This window comes from Micropterus salmoides, unplaced genomic scaffold (genome assembly GCF_014851395.1).
Source record: "Micropterus salmoides isolate LMB-PRFRI ecotype aquatic unplaced genomic scaffold, ASM1485139v1 Ms_hic_scaffold_4127, whole genome shotgun sequence".
NCBI lineage: Eukaryota > Metazoa > Chordata > Actinopteri > Centrarchiformes > Centrarchidae > Micropterus > Micropterus salmoides.
The window spans coordinates 7056-23900 of record NW_024043515.1 but is presented as its reverse complement, the minus strand read 5'-3'; positions in this window follow the sequence as shown (position 1 = coordinate 23900).

The following is a 16845-nucleotide window of genomic DNA, read 5'->3' as shown; positions in this document are numbered from 1 at the left end:
AGTTGATGATGTCACAGTCAGGTACAGGTGTGTTGATGATGATGCCACAGTCAGGTACAGGTGTGTTGATGATGATGTCACAGTCAGGTACAGGTGTGACTGTGAGTTGATGATGTCACAGTCAGGTACAGGTGTGTTGATGATGATGCCACAGTCAGGTACAGGTGGGTTGATGATGTCACAGTCAGGTACAGGTGTGTTGATGATGATGTCACAGTCAGGTACAGGTGTGTTGATGATGATGTCACAGTCAGGTACAGGTGTGTTGATGATGTCACAGTCAGGTACAGGTGTGTTGATGATGATGTCACAGTCAGGTACAGGTGTGTTGATGATGATGTCACAGTCAGGTACAGGTGTGTTGATGATGATGTCACAGTCAGGTACAGGTGTGTTGATGATGATGCCACAGTCAGGTACAGGTGTGTTGATGATGATGCCACAGTCAGGTACAGGTGTGTTGATGATGATGTCACAGTCAGGTACAGGGGTTGATGATGTCACAGTCAGGTACAGGTGGGTTGATGATGATGCCACAGTCAGGTACAGGTGTGTGATGATGATGTCACAGTCAGGTACAGGTGTGTGATGATGATGTCACAGTCAGGTACAGGTGGTTGATGATGATGTCACAGTCAGGTACAGGTGTGTTGATGATGATGCCACAGTCAGGTACAGGTGTTGATGATGATGCCACAGTCAGGTACAGGTGTGTTGATGATGATGCCACAGTCAGGTACAGGTGTGTTGATGATGAGTCACAGTCAGGTACAGGTGGGTTGATGATGTCACAGTCAGGTACAGGTGTGTTGATGATGTCACAGTCAGGTACAGGTGTGTTGATGATGATGCCACAGTCAGGTACAGGTGTGTGATGATGATGCCACAGTCAGGTACAGGTGTGTTGAGATGATGTCACAGTCAGGTACAGGTGTGTGATGATGATGCCACAGTCAGGTACAGGTGTGTTGATGATGATGTCACAGTCAGGTACAGGTGTGTTGATGATGATGCCACAGTCAGGTACAGGTGTTGATGATGATGCCACAGTCAGGTACAGGTGTGTTGATGATGTCACAGTCAGGTACAGGTGTGTTGATGATGATGCCACAGTCAGGTACAGGTGTGACTGTGAGTGATGATGTCACAGTCAGGTACAGGTGTGTTGATGATGATGCCACAGCAGGTACAGGTGTGTTGATGATGATGTCACAGTCAGGTACAGGTGTGACTGTGAGTTGATGATGTCACAGTCAGGTACAGGTGTTGATGATGATGCCACAGTCAGGTACAGGGGGTTGATGATGTCACAGTCAGGTACAGGTGTGTGATGATGATGTCACAGTCAGGTACAGGTTTGTTGATGATGATGTCACAGTCAGGTACAGGTGTGTTGATGATGATGTCACAGTCAGGTACAGGTGTGTTGATGATGATGTCACAGTCAGGTACAGGTGGTTGATGATGATGCCACAGTCAGGTACAGGTGTGTTGATGATGATGTCACAGTCAGGTACAGGTGTGTTGATGATTGCCACAGTCAGGTACAGGTGTGTTGATGATGATGCCACAGTCAGGTACAGGTGTGTTGATGATGATGTCACAGTCAGGTACAGGTGGGTTGATGATGTCACAGTCAGGTACAGGTGGGTTGATGATGATGCCACAGTCAGGTACAGGTGTGTTGATGATGATGCCACAGTCAGGTACAGGTGGTTGATGATGATGTCACAGTCAGGTACAGGTGTGTTGATGATGATGTCACAGTCAGGTACAGGTGTGTTGATGATGATGTCACAGTCAGGTACAGGTGGTTGATGATGATGCCACAGTCAGGTACAGGTGGGTTGATGATGATGTCACAGTCAGGTACAGGTGTGTTGATGATGATGTCACAGTCAGGTACAGGTGTGTTGATGATGATGCCACAGTCAGGTACAGGTGTTGATGATGATGCCACAGTCAGGTACAGGTGTGTTGATGATGATGTCACAGTCAGGTACAGGTGTGTTGATGATGATGTCACAGTCAGGTACAGGTGTGACTGTGAGTGATGATGTCACAGTCAGGTACAGGGTGTGATGATGATGTCACAGTCAGGTACAGGTTTGTTGATGATGATGTCACAGTCAGGTACAGGTGTGTGATGATGATGTCACAGTCAGGTACAGGGTGTTGATGATGATGTCACAGTCAGGTACAGGTGTGTTGATGATGATGCCACAGTCAGGTACAGGTGTGTTGATGATGATGTCACAGTCAGGTACAGGTGTGTTGATGATGATGCCACAGTCAGGTACAGGTGTGTTGATGATGATGCCACAGTCAGGTACAGGTGTGTTGATGATGATGTCACAGTCAGGTACAGGTGGGTTGATGATGTCACAGTCAGGTACAGGGGGTTGATGATGATGCCACAGTCAGGTACAGGTGTGTTGATGATGATGCCACAGTCAGGTACAGGTGTGTTGATGATGATGTCACAGTCAGGTACAGGTGTGTGATGATGATGTCACAGTCAGGTACAGGTGTGTGATGATGATGTCACAGTCAGGTACAGGTGGGTTGATGATGATGCCACAGTCAGGTACAGGTGGGTTGATGATGATGTCACAGTCAGGTACAGGGTGTTGATGATGATGTCACAGTCAGGTACAGGTGTGTTGATGATGATGCCACAGTCAGGTACAGGGTGTTGATGATGATGCCACAGTCAGGTACAGGTGTGTTGATGATGATGTCACAGTCAGGTACGGTGTGTTGATGATGATGTCACAGTCAGGTACAGGTGTGTTGATGGATGCCACAGTCAGGTACAGGTGGTTGATGATGATGCCACAGTCAGGTACAGGTATGACTGTGAGTTGATGATGCCACAGTCAGGTACAGGTGTGACTGTGAGTTGATGATGCCACAGTCAGGTACAGGTGTGTTGATGATGATGCCACAGTCAGGTACAGGTGTGGTGATGATTATGCCACAGTCAGGTACAGGTGTGTTGATGATGATGCCACAGTCAGGTACAGGTGTGTTGATGATGATCACAGTCAGGTACAGGTGGGTGATGATGATGTCACAGTCAGGTACAGGTGTGTTGATGATGATGCCACAGTCAGGTACAGGTGTGTTGATGATGATGCCACAGTCAGGTACAGGTGTGTTGATGATGATGTCACAGTCAGGTACAGGTGTGTTGATGATGATGTCACAGTCAGGTACAGGTGGGTTGATGATGATGTCACAGTCAGGTACAGGGTGTTGATGATGATGCCACAGTCAGGTACAGGGTGTTGATGATGATGCCACAGTCAGGTACAGGTGTGTTGATGATGATGCCACAGTCAGGTACAGGTGTGTTGATGATGATGTCACAGTCAGGTACAGGTGTGTTGATGATGATGTCACAGTCAGGTACAGGTGTGTTGATGATGATGCCACAGTCAGGTACAGGTGGTGATGATGATGTCACAGTCAGGTACAGTGTGTGTTGATGATGATGTCACAGTCAGGTACAGGTGTGTTGATGATGATGCCACAGTCAGGTACAGGTGTGTTGATGATGATGCCACAGTCAGGTACAGGTGTTGATGAGATGCCACAGTCAGGTACAGGTGTGTGATGATGATGCCACAGTCAGGTACAGGTGTGTTGATGATGATGTCACAGTCAGGTACAGGGGGTTGATGATGATGCCACAGTCAGGTACAGGTGTGTTGATGATGATGTCACAGTCAGGTACAGGTGTGTTGATGATGATGTCACAGTCAGGTACAGGGTGTTGATGATGATGCCACAGTCAGGTACAGGTGTGTTGATGATGATGCCACAGTCAGGTACAGGTGTGTTGATGATGATGTCACAGTCAGGTACAGGTGTGGTTGATGATGATGTCACAGTCAGGTACAGGTGGGTGATGATGATGTCACAGTCAGGTACAGGTGTGTTGAAGCTGACCTCATGGCTGTCACTGCTGTGACCCTGGTTCTTCTGTTCTGTGTTGATGGTGCAGACACGCTGGAGACGGTGTTTTTGAAGGGACGGATGGGAGGAGGAGGATGAAGATGAGGTGAGGAGGAGCGAGGTGGGGTCGGCGCGGTCTCCAGGCTTTCGGCTTCCTCCTAAGCAGAGTTACATCTGTGCTCTGATGGCCATGATGGCCTGGTCCATCACGTACGTGTCCTGGCTGACATGCGTCCTGCTGCTGTGGTCATGTGTCCTGTGGATGATGAGAGAGCGCCGCCGCTACACGCTGATGTCATCCCCTGGCTGGTGGCCTACGGCAACCTGCTGGTCATCCTGCAGTATGTCTACAGCTTCCCTCCGTTCAGGAAGTCCCGGGACTGTTCCGAGAAAAGAGGATCCCTGCAGAGAGCTCGCTTCAAAGGTACTACTGCCGCTACTACTACTACTGTTACCACTACTAATACTACTGCTGCTACTACTACTGTTACTATGACCACCACACTACTATTGTTACCACTACTACTACTACTACTGCTGCTACTACTACTACTGTTACCACTACTACTACTACTACTGCTGCTACTACTACTACGGTTACCACTACTACTACTACTGCCGCTACTACTACTACTGTTACACTACTAACTACTACTGCTGCTACTACTACTGTTACTACTGTTACCACCACATTACTATTGTTACCCACTACTACTACTACTGCTGCTACTACTACTGTTACCATACTACTACTATGTTACCGCCCACACTACTACTGCTGCTACTACTACTGTTACTACTGTTACCACCACCACTACCATTGTTACCACTACTACTACTACTACTGCTGCTACTACTACTATTACTACTGTTACCACTACTACTACTACTACGTACTACTGTTACCACTACTACTACTACTACTACTGTTACCACTACTACTACTACTGTTACTACTGTTACACTACTACTACTACTGTTACCGCCACCATACTACTGCTGTACTACTGCTGCTACTACTGTTACTACTATTACTATTACTACTGTTACCACTACTACTACTACTGTGCTACTACTACTGTTACTACTGTTACACTACTACTACTACTGTTACCGCCACCACTAGTACTGCTGCTACTACTGTTACTACTACTACTGTTACTACTACTACTATTACTACTGTACCACTACTACTAATACTGTTACTACTGTTACCACTACTAGTACTACTGTTACCGCCACCACTACTACTACTGCTACTACTACTGTTACTACTGTTACCACCACCACTACCATTGTTACCACTACTAACTACTACTGGCTACTACTACTATTACTGTTACCACTACTATACTGTTACTACTGTTACCACTACTACTACTACTGCTGCTATACTACTATTACTACTGTTACCACTACTATACTACTGTTACCGCCACCACTACTACTGCTGCTACTACTGTTACTACTACTACTGTTACTAATACTACTATTACTATGTTACCACTACTACTACTACTGTTACTACTGTTACCACTACTACTACTACTGTTACCGCCACCACTACTACTGCTGCTACTACGCTGCTACTACTATATACTGTTACCACTACTATACTACTGCTGCTGCTACTACTACTATTGCTACTGTTACCACTACTACTACTACTGTTACCGCCACTACTACTACTGCTGCTACTACTGCTGCTACACTACTATTACTACTGTTACCACTACTACTACTACTTTTACCGCCACACTATAACTGTTACCACCACCACTACTGCTGCTACTCCTACTACTACTATTGTTACTACCACTACTACTACTACTGTTACCACCACTACTACTGCTGATACTCCTACTACTGTTACTATTACTACTACTACTACTGTTACCCCCACTACTACTACTACTGTTACCACCACACACTACTACTACTGTTACCACCACCACTACTACTACTACTGTTACCGCCACCACTACTACTGCTGCTACTCCTACTACTGTATATTACTACTATTACTACTGTTACCACCACCACCCTACTACTGTTACCACCATCACCACTACTACTACTGTTACCACCATCACCACTACTATTACTGTTACCACCATCACCACTACTACTACTGTTACCACCACTACTACTACTGCTGACTCCTACTACTGTTACTATTACTACTATTACTACTGTTACCACCACCACTACTTACTGTTACCACCATCACCACTACTATTACTGTTACCACCATCACCACTACTACTACTGTTACCACCACTACTACTACTGCTGCTACTCCTACTACTGTTACTATTATACTATTACTACTGTTACCACCACTACTACTACTGTTACCACCATCACCACTACTACTACTGTTACCACCACTACTACTACTGTTACCGCCACCACTACTACTGCTGCTACTCCTACTACTACTACTGTTACTATTACTACTGTTACTACTGTTACCACTACTACTACTGCCTGCTGCTACTACTACTACTGCTGCTACTACTACTACTGCTGCTACTCCTACTACTACTACTGTTACTATTACTACTGTTACTACTGTTACCGCCACCACTACTACTGCTGCTACTCCTACTACTACTACTGTTAGTATTACTACTATTACTACTGTTACCACCACCACTACTACTACTACTGTTACCGCCACCACTACTACTGCTGCTACTCCTACTACTACTACTGTTACTATTACTACTGTTACTACTGTTACCACTACTACTACTGCTGCTACTCCTACTACTGCTGCTACTACTACTATTACTACTGTTACCACTACTACTACTACTGTTACTACTGTTACCACTACTACTACTACTGCTGCTACTACTACTATACTACTGTTACCACTACTACTACTACTGTTACTACTGTTACCACTACTACTACTACTGTTACCGCCACCACTACTACTGCTGCTACTACTGCTGCTACTACTGTTACTACTATTACTATTACTACTGTTACCACTACTACTACTACTACTGCTGCTACTACTACTGTTACTACTGTTACCAACTACTACTGTTACCGCCACCACTACTAACTGCTGCTACTACTGTTACTACTACTACTGTTACTAATACTACTATTACTACTGTTACCACTACTACTACTACTGTTACTACTGTTACACTACTACTACTACTGTTACCGCCACACTATACTGCTGCACTACTGCTGCTACTACTGCTATTACTGTTACCACTACTAATACTACACTGCTGCTGCTACTACTACTATTACTACTGTTACCACTATACTACTACTGTTACCGCCACCACTACTACAGCTGCTACTACTACTGTTACTACTGTTACCACCACCACTACCATTGTTACCACTACTACTACTACTACTGCCGTACTACTACCATTGTTACCAATACTACTACTACTACTGCCGCTACTATTACTACTGTTACCACCACACTACTACTGCTGCTACTCCTACTACTACTATTGTTACTATTACTACTGTTACCACCACCACTACTACTGCTGCTACTCCTACTACTACTATTGTTACTATTACTACTATTACTACTGTTACCACACCACTACTACTGCTGCTAATCCTACTACTACTGTTGTTACTATTACTACTGTTACCACCACCACTACTACTGCTGCTACTCTACTACTATTGTTACTATTACTACTGTTACCACCACCACTTCTACTGCTGCTACTACTACTATATGTTACTATTACTACTATTACTACTGTTACCACCACCACTACTACTGCTGCTACTCCTACTACTACTATTGTTACTATTACTACTATTACTACTGTTACACCACCACTACTACTGCTGCTACTCCTACTACTATGTACTATTACTACTATTACTACTGTTACCACCACTACTACTGTTACCACCACCACAAACTACTGCGCTACCTACTACTACTATTACTACTATTACTACTGTTACCACCACCACTACTACTGCTGCTACTCCTACTACTACTATTTTTACTATACTACTATTACTACTGTTACACCACTACTACTGTTACCACCACCACAACTACTGCTGCTACTCCTACTACTACTATTGTTACTATTACTACTGTTACCACCACCACTACTACTGCTGCTACCTACTACTACTTGTTACTATTACTACTATTACTACTGTTACCACCACTACTACTGTTACCACCACCACAACTACTGCTGCTACTCCTACTACTACTATTGTTACTATTACTACTATTACTACTGTTACCACCACCACTACTACTGCTGCTACTCCTACTACTACTATTGTTACTATTACTACTATTACTACTGTTACCACCACCACTACTACTGCTGCTACTCCTACTACTGTTACTATTACTACTGTTACTATTACTACTATTACTACTGTTACCACCACTACTACTGTTACCACCACCACAACTACTGCTGCTACTCCTACTACTACTATTGTTACTATTACTACTATTACTACTGTTACCACCACTACTACGTTACCACCACCACAACTACTGCTGCTACTCCTACTACTACTATTACTACTATTACTACTGTTACCACCACCACTACTACTGCTGCTACTACTACTACTATTGTTACTATTACTACTATTACTACTGTTACCACCACTACTACTGTTACCACCACCACAACTACTGCTGCTACTCCTACTACTGTTACTATTACTACTATTACTACTGTTACCACCACCACTACTACTACTACTGTTACCACCACCACTACTACTGCTGCTACTCCTACTACTACTATTGTTACTATTACTACTATTACTACTGTTACCACCACCACTACTACTGCTGCTACTCCTACTACTACTATTGTTACTATTACTACTATTACTACTGTTACCACCACTACTACTGTTACCACCACCACAACTACTGCTGCTACTCCTACTACTACTACTATTACTACTGTTACCACCACCACTACTACTGCTGCTACTCCTACTACTACTACTGTTACTACTGTTACCACTACTACTACTGCTGCTACTACACTATTACTACTGTTACCACTACTACTACTACTGTTACTACGTTACCACTACTACTACTACTGTTACCGCCACCACTACTACTGCTGCTACTACTGCTGCTACTACTGTTACTACTATTACTATTACTACTGTTACCACTACTACTACTACTACTGCTGCTACTACTACTGTTACTACTGTTACCACTACTACTACTACTGTTACCGCCACCACTACTACTGCTGCTACTACTGTTACTACTACTACTGTTACTAATACTACTATTACTACTGTTACCACTACTACTACTACGTTACCGCCACCACTACTACTGCTGCTACTACTGTTACTACTACTACTGTTACTAATACTACTATTACTACTGTTACCACTACTACTACTACTGTTACTACTGTTACCACTACTACTACTACTGTTACCGCCACACTACTACTGCTGCTACTACTGCTGCTACTACTGCTGCTACTACTGTTACTACTACTACTGTTACTAATACTACTATTACTACTGTTACCACCACTACTACTGTTACCACCACCACAACTACTGCTGCTACTCCTACTACTACTATTACTACTATTACTACTGTTACCACCACCACTACTACTGCTGCTACTCCTACTACTACTATTGTTACTATTACTACTATTACTACTGTTACCACCACTACTACTGTTACCACCACCACAACTACTGCTGCTACTCCTACTACTACTATTGTTACTATTACTACTATTACTACTGTTACCACCACCACTACTACTGCTGCTACTCCTACTACTACTATTGTTACTATTACTACTATTACTACTGTTACCACCACCACTACTACTGCTGCTACTCCTACTACTACTATTGTTACTATTACTACTATTACTACTGTTACCACCACTACTACTGTTACCACCACCACAACTACTGCTGCTACTCCTACTACTACTATTGTTACTATTACTACTATTACTACTGTTACCACCACTACTACTGTTACCACCACCACAACTACTGCTGCTACTCCTACTACTACTATTACTACTATTACTACTGTTACCACCACCACTACTACTGCTGCTACTCCTACTACTACTATTGTTACTATTACTACTATTACTACTGTTACCACCACTACTACTGTTACCACCACCACAACTACTGCTGCTACTCCTACTACTGTTACTATTACTACTATTACTACTGTTACCACCACTACTACTGTTACCACCACCACTACTACTGCTGCTACTCCTACTACTACTATTGTTACTATTACTACTATTACTACTGTTACCACCACCACTACTACTGCTGCTACTCCTACTACTACTATTGTTACTATTACTACTATTACTACTGTTACCACCACTACTACTGTTACCACCACCACAACTACTGCTGCTACTCCTACTACTACTACTATTACTACTGTTACCACCACCACTACTACTGCTGCTACTCCTACTACTACTACTGTTACTACTGTTACCACTACTACTACTACTGCTGCTACTACTACTATTACTACTGTTACCACTACTACTACTACTGTTACTACTGTTACCACTACTACTACTACTGTTACCGCCACCACTACTACTGCTGCTACTACTGCTGCTACTACTGTTACTACTATTACTATTACTACTGTTACCACTACTACTACTACTACTGCTGCTACTACTACTGTTACTACTGTTACCACTACTACTACTACTGTTACCGCCACCACTACTACTGCTGCTACTACTGTTACTACTACTACTGTTACTAATACTACTATTACTACTGTTACCACTACTACTACTACTGTTACTACTGTTACCACTACTACTACTACTGTTACCGCCACCACTACTACTGCTGCTACTACTGCTGCTACTACTGCTGCTACTACTGTTACTACTACTACTGTTACTAATACTACTATTACTACTGTTACCACTACTACTACTACTGTTACCGCCACCACTACTACTGCTGCTACTACTGTTACTACTACTACTGTTACTAATACTACTATTACTACTGTTACCACTACTACTACTACTGCTGCTACTACTGTTACTACTACTACTGTTACTAATACTACTATTACTACTGTTACCACTACTACTACTACTGTTACTACTATTACCACTACTACTGTTACTAATACTACTATTACTACTGTTACCACTACTACTACTACTGTTACTACTGTTACCACTACTACTACTACTGTTACCGCCACCACTACTACTGCTGCTACTACTGCTGCTACTACTGTTACTACTACTACTGTTACTAATACTACTATTACTACTGTTACCACTACTACTACTACTGTTACTACTGTTACCACTACTACTACTACTGTTACCGCCACCACTACTACTGCTGCTACTACTGTTACTACTACTACTGTTACTAATACTACTATTACTACTGTTACCACTACTACTACTACTGTTACTACTGTTACCACTACTACTACTACTGTTACCGCCACCACTACTACTGCTGCTACTACTGCTGCTACTACTACTATTACTACTGTTACCACTACTACTACTACTACTGCTGCTGCTACTACTACTATTACTACTGTTACCACTACTACTACTACTGTTACCGCCACCACTACTACAGCTGCTACTACTACTGTTACTACTGTTACCACCACCACTACCATTGTTACCACTACTACTACTACTACTGCCGCTACTACTACCATTGTTACCACTACTACTACTACTACTGCCGCTACTATTACTACTGTTACCACCACCACTACTACTGCTGCTACTCCTACTACTACTATTGTTACTATTACTACTGTTACCACCACTACTACTGCTGCTACTCCTACTACTACTATTGTTACTATTACTACTATTACTACTGTTACCACCACCACTACTACTGCTGCTAATCCTACTACTACTGTTGTTAGTATTACTACTGTTACCACCACCACTACTACTGCTGCTATTCCTACTACTACTATTGTTACTATTACTACTATTACTACTGTTACCACCACCACTACTACTGCTGCTACTCCTACTACTACTATTGTTACTATTACTACTATTACTACTGTTACCACCACTACTACTGTTACCACCACCACAACTACTGCTGCTACTCCTACTACTACTATTACTACTATTACTACTGTTACCACCACCACTACTACTGCTGCTACTCCTACTACTATTTTTACTATTACTACTATTACTACTGTTACCACCACTACTACTGTTACCACCACCACTACTACTGCTGCTACTCCTACTACTACTATTGTTACTATTACTACTATTACTACTGTTACCACCACCACTACTACTGCTGCTACTCCTACTACTACTATTGTTACTATTACTACTATTACTACTGTTACCACCACTACTACTGTTACCACCACCACAACTACTGCTGCTACTCCTACTACTACTATTGTTACTATTACTACTGTTACCACCACCACTACTACTGCTGCTACTCCTACTACTACTATTGTTACTATTACTACTATTACTACTGTTACCGCCACCACTACTGCTGCTGCTACTACTACTGTTACTACTACTACTGTTACTACTGTTACCACTACTACTACTACTGTTACCACCACCACTATTACTGCTACTACTGTGGTGTTACTGATAAACTGACAGACTGTGTTGTAGTTGTTGTTGTTACTAATAAACTGACAGACTGTGTTGTAGTTGTTGTTGGTGGTGGTGGTGTTACTGATAAACTGACAGACTGTGTTGTTGTTACTAATAAACTGACAGACTGTGTTGTAGTTGTTGTTGGTGGTGGTGGTGTTACTGATAAACTGACAGACTGTGTTGTTGTTACTAATAAACTGACAGACTGTGTTGTAGTTGTTGTTGGTGGTGGTGGTGTTACTGATAAACTGACAGACTGTGTTGTTGTTACTAATAAACTGACAGACTGTGTTGTAGTTGTTGGTGGTGGTGGTGGTGTTACTGATAAACTGACAGACTGTGTTGTAGTTGTGGTTGTTACTAATAAACTGACAGACTGTGTTGTAGTTGTTGTTGGTGGTGGTGGTGTTACTGATAAACTGACAGACTGTGTTGTTGTTACTAATAAACTGACAGACGTAGTTGTAGTTGTTGTTGTTGGTGTTACTAATAAACTGACAGACTGTGTAGTAGTTGTTGACAGCATTCGCAGCCTCAAAAGGGAATGCAGGAAAGCAGAGCGCAGATGGAAAAAATCCAGTCTCCAAGTCCATTACCTCAGTCTGAAGGATTTATTAATTAACTACAATAACATGGTTAAGGATGCGAGAACACACTATTTTTCTGAACTCATTACTACACATAAACACAATCCCAGGTTTCTGTTTAAGACTGTGGATCAGCTGGTAAACCCAATCCCTCCTTGTGCCTCAGCTGGAAGTAATGATGACTGTGAATTGTTTTTATCTTATTTTACCAATAAGGTGGTGTCAATCAGAGCCTCTATTACCCCCGCGGCCTCTTACTTAGAGGTTCCTCACCAGCAACAACAGAGTTTTAACCAGTTTTATCCCATCGACTTGTCTGAGCTTTTAAAAACAATATCACAAATGAGAGTGTCCTCCGGCCCACTTGATATAATACCTACAAAATTTTTACTAAAAGTAATAGATTCTGTTGGGCCCCATTTGATCTCTGTTTTCAACAGCTCCCTATCTACTGGTTGTGTCCCTGATTATTTTAAAACGGCTTGCGTGAACCCACTTTTAAAGAAACCTGGTTTAGATCCCTCCCTCCCACAAAATTTTAGACCAATTTCAAAACTGCCTTTTATTGCAAAGATTCTAGAAAGAATTGTGTCCAAACAGCTGCTCACTGTACTGGAAAATAACAAAATATTTGAAAAGTTTCAGTCTGGTTTTAGGAAGTACCACAGCACTGAGACTGTCCTGCTTAAAGTCACCAATGACCTTTTAATGTCTGCTGATGAAGGCATGTGCTCAGTCCTTGTACTCCTGGACCTTAGCGCTGCTTTTGACACCATTGATCACAACATCATGTTAGACAGACTGAGGCACTGGGTGGGGATCTCTGGTACTGCTCTAGAATGGTTTTCATCCTACCTGTCAAATAGGAAGTTTTGCGTGTCTGTAAACAACTATGTCTCTTCATTCTGTCCAGTTAAATATGGAGTGCCTCAGGGGTCGGTCTTAGGACCCATTTTGTTTTCCTTGTATCTGCTTCCCCTTGGACATATTATCCATAAACATGGCATTTCTTTTCATATTTATGCTGATGACACACAAATATACTTGCCCGTCAGATCCACAGACCCTGGAATACTGAGTTCACTTAACAACTGCCTTTGTGAAGTTAAAAAATGGATGTCAAATAATTTCCTCCAGCTGAACTCAGACAAAACAGAAATCCTGGTCATCGGGTCCCAGCAGATGGCAAATCAAATACTGCCATCTGCTGGTTCCCTAGTAAATCACATTAAGCCTGTGGCAAAGAACCTTGGTGTTTGGTTTGATAGTAATTTAAATTTCGAGCAGCACACCACAAAGCTTGTTCAATCATGTTTTTATCAACTTAGAAATATAGCTAAAATTCGATCTATGTTAACTTTTAAGGACACCGAGACCATTTTACACGCCTTCATCTCATCACGCCTGGATTATTGCAACAGCCTTTTCACCTGTTTAACCCAAAAATCTATTGATGGACTCCAGACTGTCCAGAACTCAGCTGCCAGGCTTTTAACCAGAACAAAGAAATATGACCACATTACTCCTATTTTAGCTTCATTACACTGGCTCCCAGTATGTTTTAGAATTGACTTTAAAATTCTATTGATCACTTTTAAAGCTCTTCATGGCCTCTCGCCTTGTTATATTTCTGACCTTTTAGTCCCATACGCACCAGCACGTACCTTGAGATCCTCAGGCAGAGGTCTGTTGTCTGTTCCAGAGTCTCGACTGAAAACTAAAGGGGACAGAGCGTTTGCTGTCAGGGCCCCGAGGCTCTGGAACAGCCTGCCCGAGGAAATCAGGTCGGCTGAGTCAGTGAACTCTTTTAAGTCCCTTCTTAAAACATACTTTTATAGGAGAGCCTTTCCCGATCTTATTTGACTTTATTTTATCCCTTTTATTTTATTGTATTTTACTAATTTTATATTAAATTTTCATGCTCTTATCTTTTTTTGTATTATTCTTTACACTTGTTAAAGCACTTTGTAACTTGTTTTTGAAAAGTGCTCTACAAATAAGGATTATTATTATTATTATTATTATTATTATTGTTGGTGGTGGTGTTACTGATTAACTGACAGACTGTGTTGTAGTTGTTGTTGTTGTTGGTGGTGGTATTACTGATAAACTGACAGACTGTGTAGTAGTTGTTGTTGGTGGTGGTGGTGTTACTGATAAACTGACAGACTGGGTTGTAGTTGTGGTTGTTACTAATAAACTGACAGACTGGGTTGTAGTTGTTGTTGTTGGTGGTGGTGGTGTTACTGATAAACTGACAGACTGGGTTGTAGTTGTTGTTGGTGGTGGTGGTGTTACTGATAAACTGACAGACTGGGTTGTAGTTGTTGTTGGTGGTGGTGGTGTTACTGATAAACTGACAGACTGTGTTGTAGTTGTTGTTGTTACTAATAAACTGACAGACTGGGTTGTAGTTGTTGTTGGTGGTGGTGGTGTTACTGATAAACTGACAGACTGTGTTGTAGTTGTTGTTGTTACTAATAAACTGACAGACTGGGTTGTAGTTGTTGTTGTTGGTGGTGGTGGTGTTACTGATAAACTGACAGACTGGGTTGTAGTTGTTGTTGGTGGTGGTGGTGTTACTGATAAACTGACAGACTGGGTTGTAGTTGTTGTTGGTGGTGGTGGTGTTACTGATAAACTGACAGACTGTGTTGTAGTTGTTGTTGTTACTAATAAACTGACAGACTGGGTTGTAGTTGTTGTTGGTGGTGGTGGTGTTACTGATAAACTGACAGACTGTGTTGTAGTTGTTGTTGTTACTAATAAACTGACAGACTGGTTTGTAGTTGTTGTTGTTGTTACTAATAAACTGACAGACTGGGTTGTAGTTGTTGTTGTTGTTGTTACTAATAAACTGACAGACTGGGTTGTAGTTGTTGTTGTTGTTACTAATAAACTGACAGACTGGGTTGTAGTTGTTGTTGTTGTTGTTACTAATAAACTGACAGACTGTGTTGTTGTTGTTGTTGTTGTTGTTACTAATAAACTGACAGACTGGGTTGTAGTTGTTGTTGTTACTAATAAACTGACAGACTGTGTTGTTGTTGTTGTTGTTGTTACTAATAAACTGACAGACTGAGTTGTAGTTGTTATTGTTGTTGTTACTAATGAACTGACAGACTGTGTTGTAGTTGTTGTTGGTGGTGTTACTGATAAACTGACAGACTGGGTTGTATTGTTGTTGGTGGTGGTGGTGTTACTGATAAACTGACAGACTGGGTTGTAGTTGTTGGTGGTGGTGGTGTTACTAATAAACTGACAGACTGTGTTGTAGTTGTGGTTGTTACTAATAAACTGACAGACTGTGTTGTAGTTGTTGTTGGTGGTGGTGGTGTTACTGATAAACTGACAGACTGTGTTGTAGTTGTTGTTGTTACTAATAAACTGACAGACTGTGTTGTAGTTGTTGTTGTTGTTACTAATAAACTGACAGACGTAATTGTAGTTGTTGTTGTTGTTACTAATAAACTGACAGACTGTGTTGTAGTTGTTGTTGGTGGTGTTACTGAAACTGACAGACTGTGTTGTAGTTGTTGTTGTTGGTGGTGGTGTTACTGATAAACTGACAGACTGGGTTGTAGTTGTTGGTGGTGGTG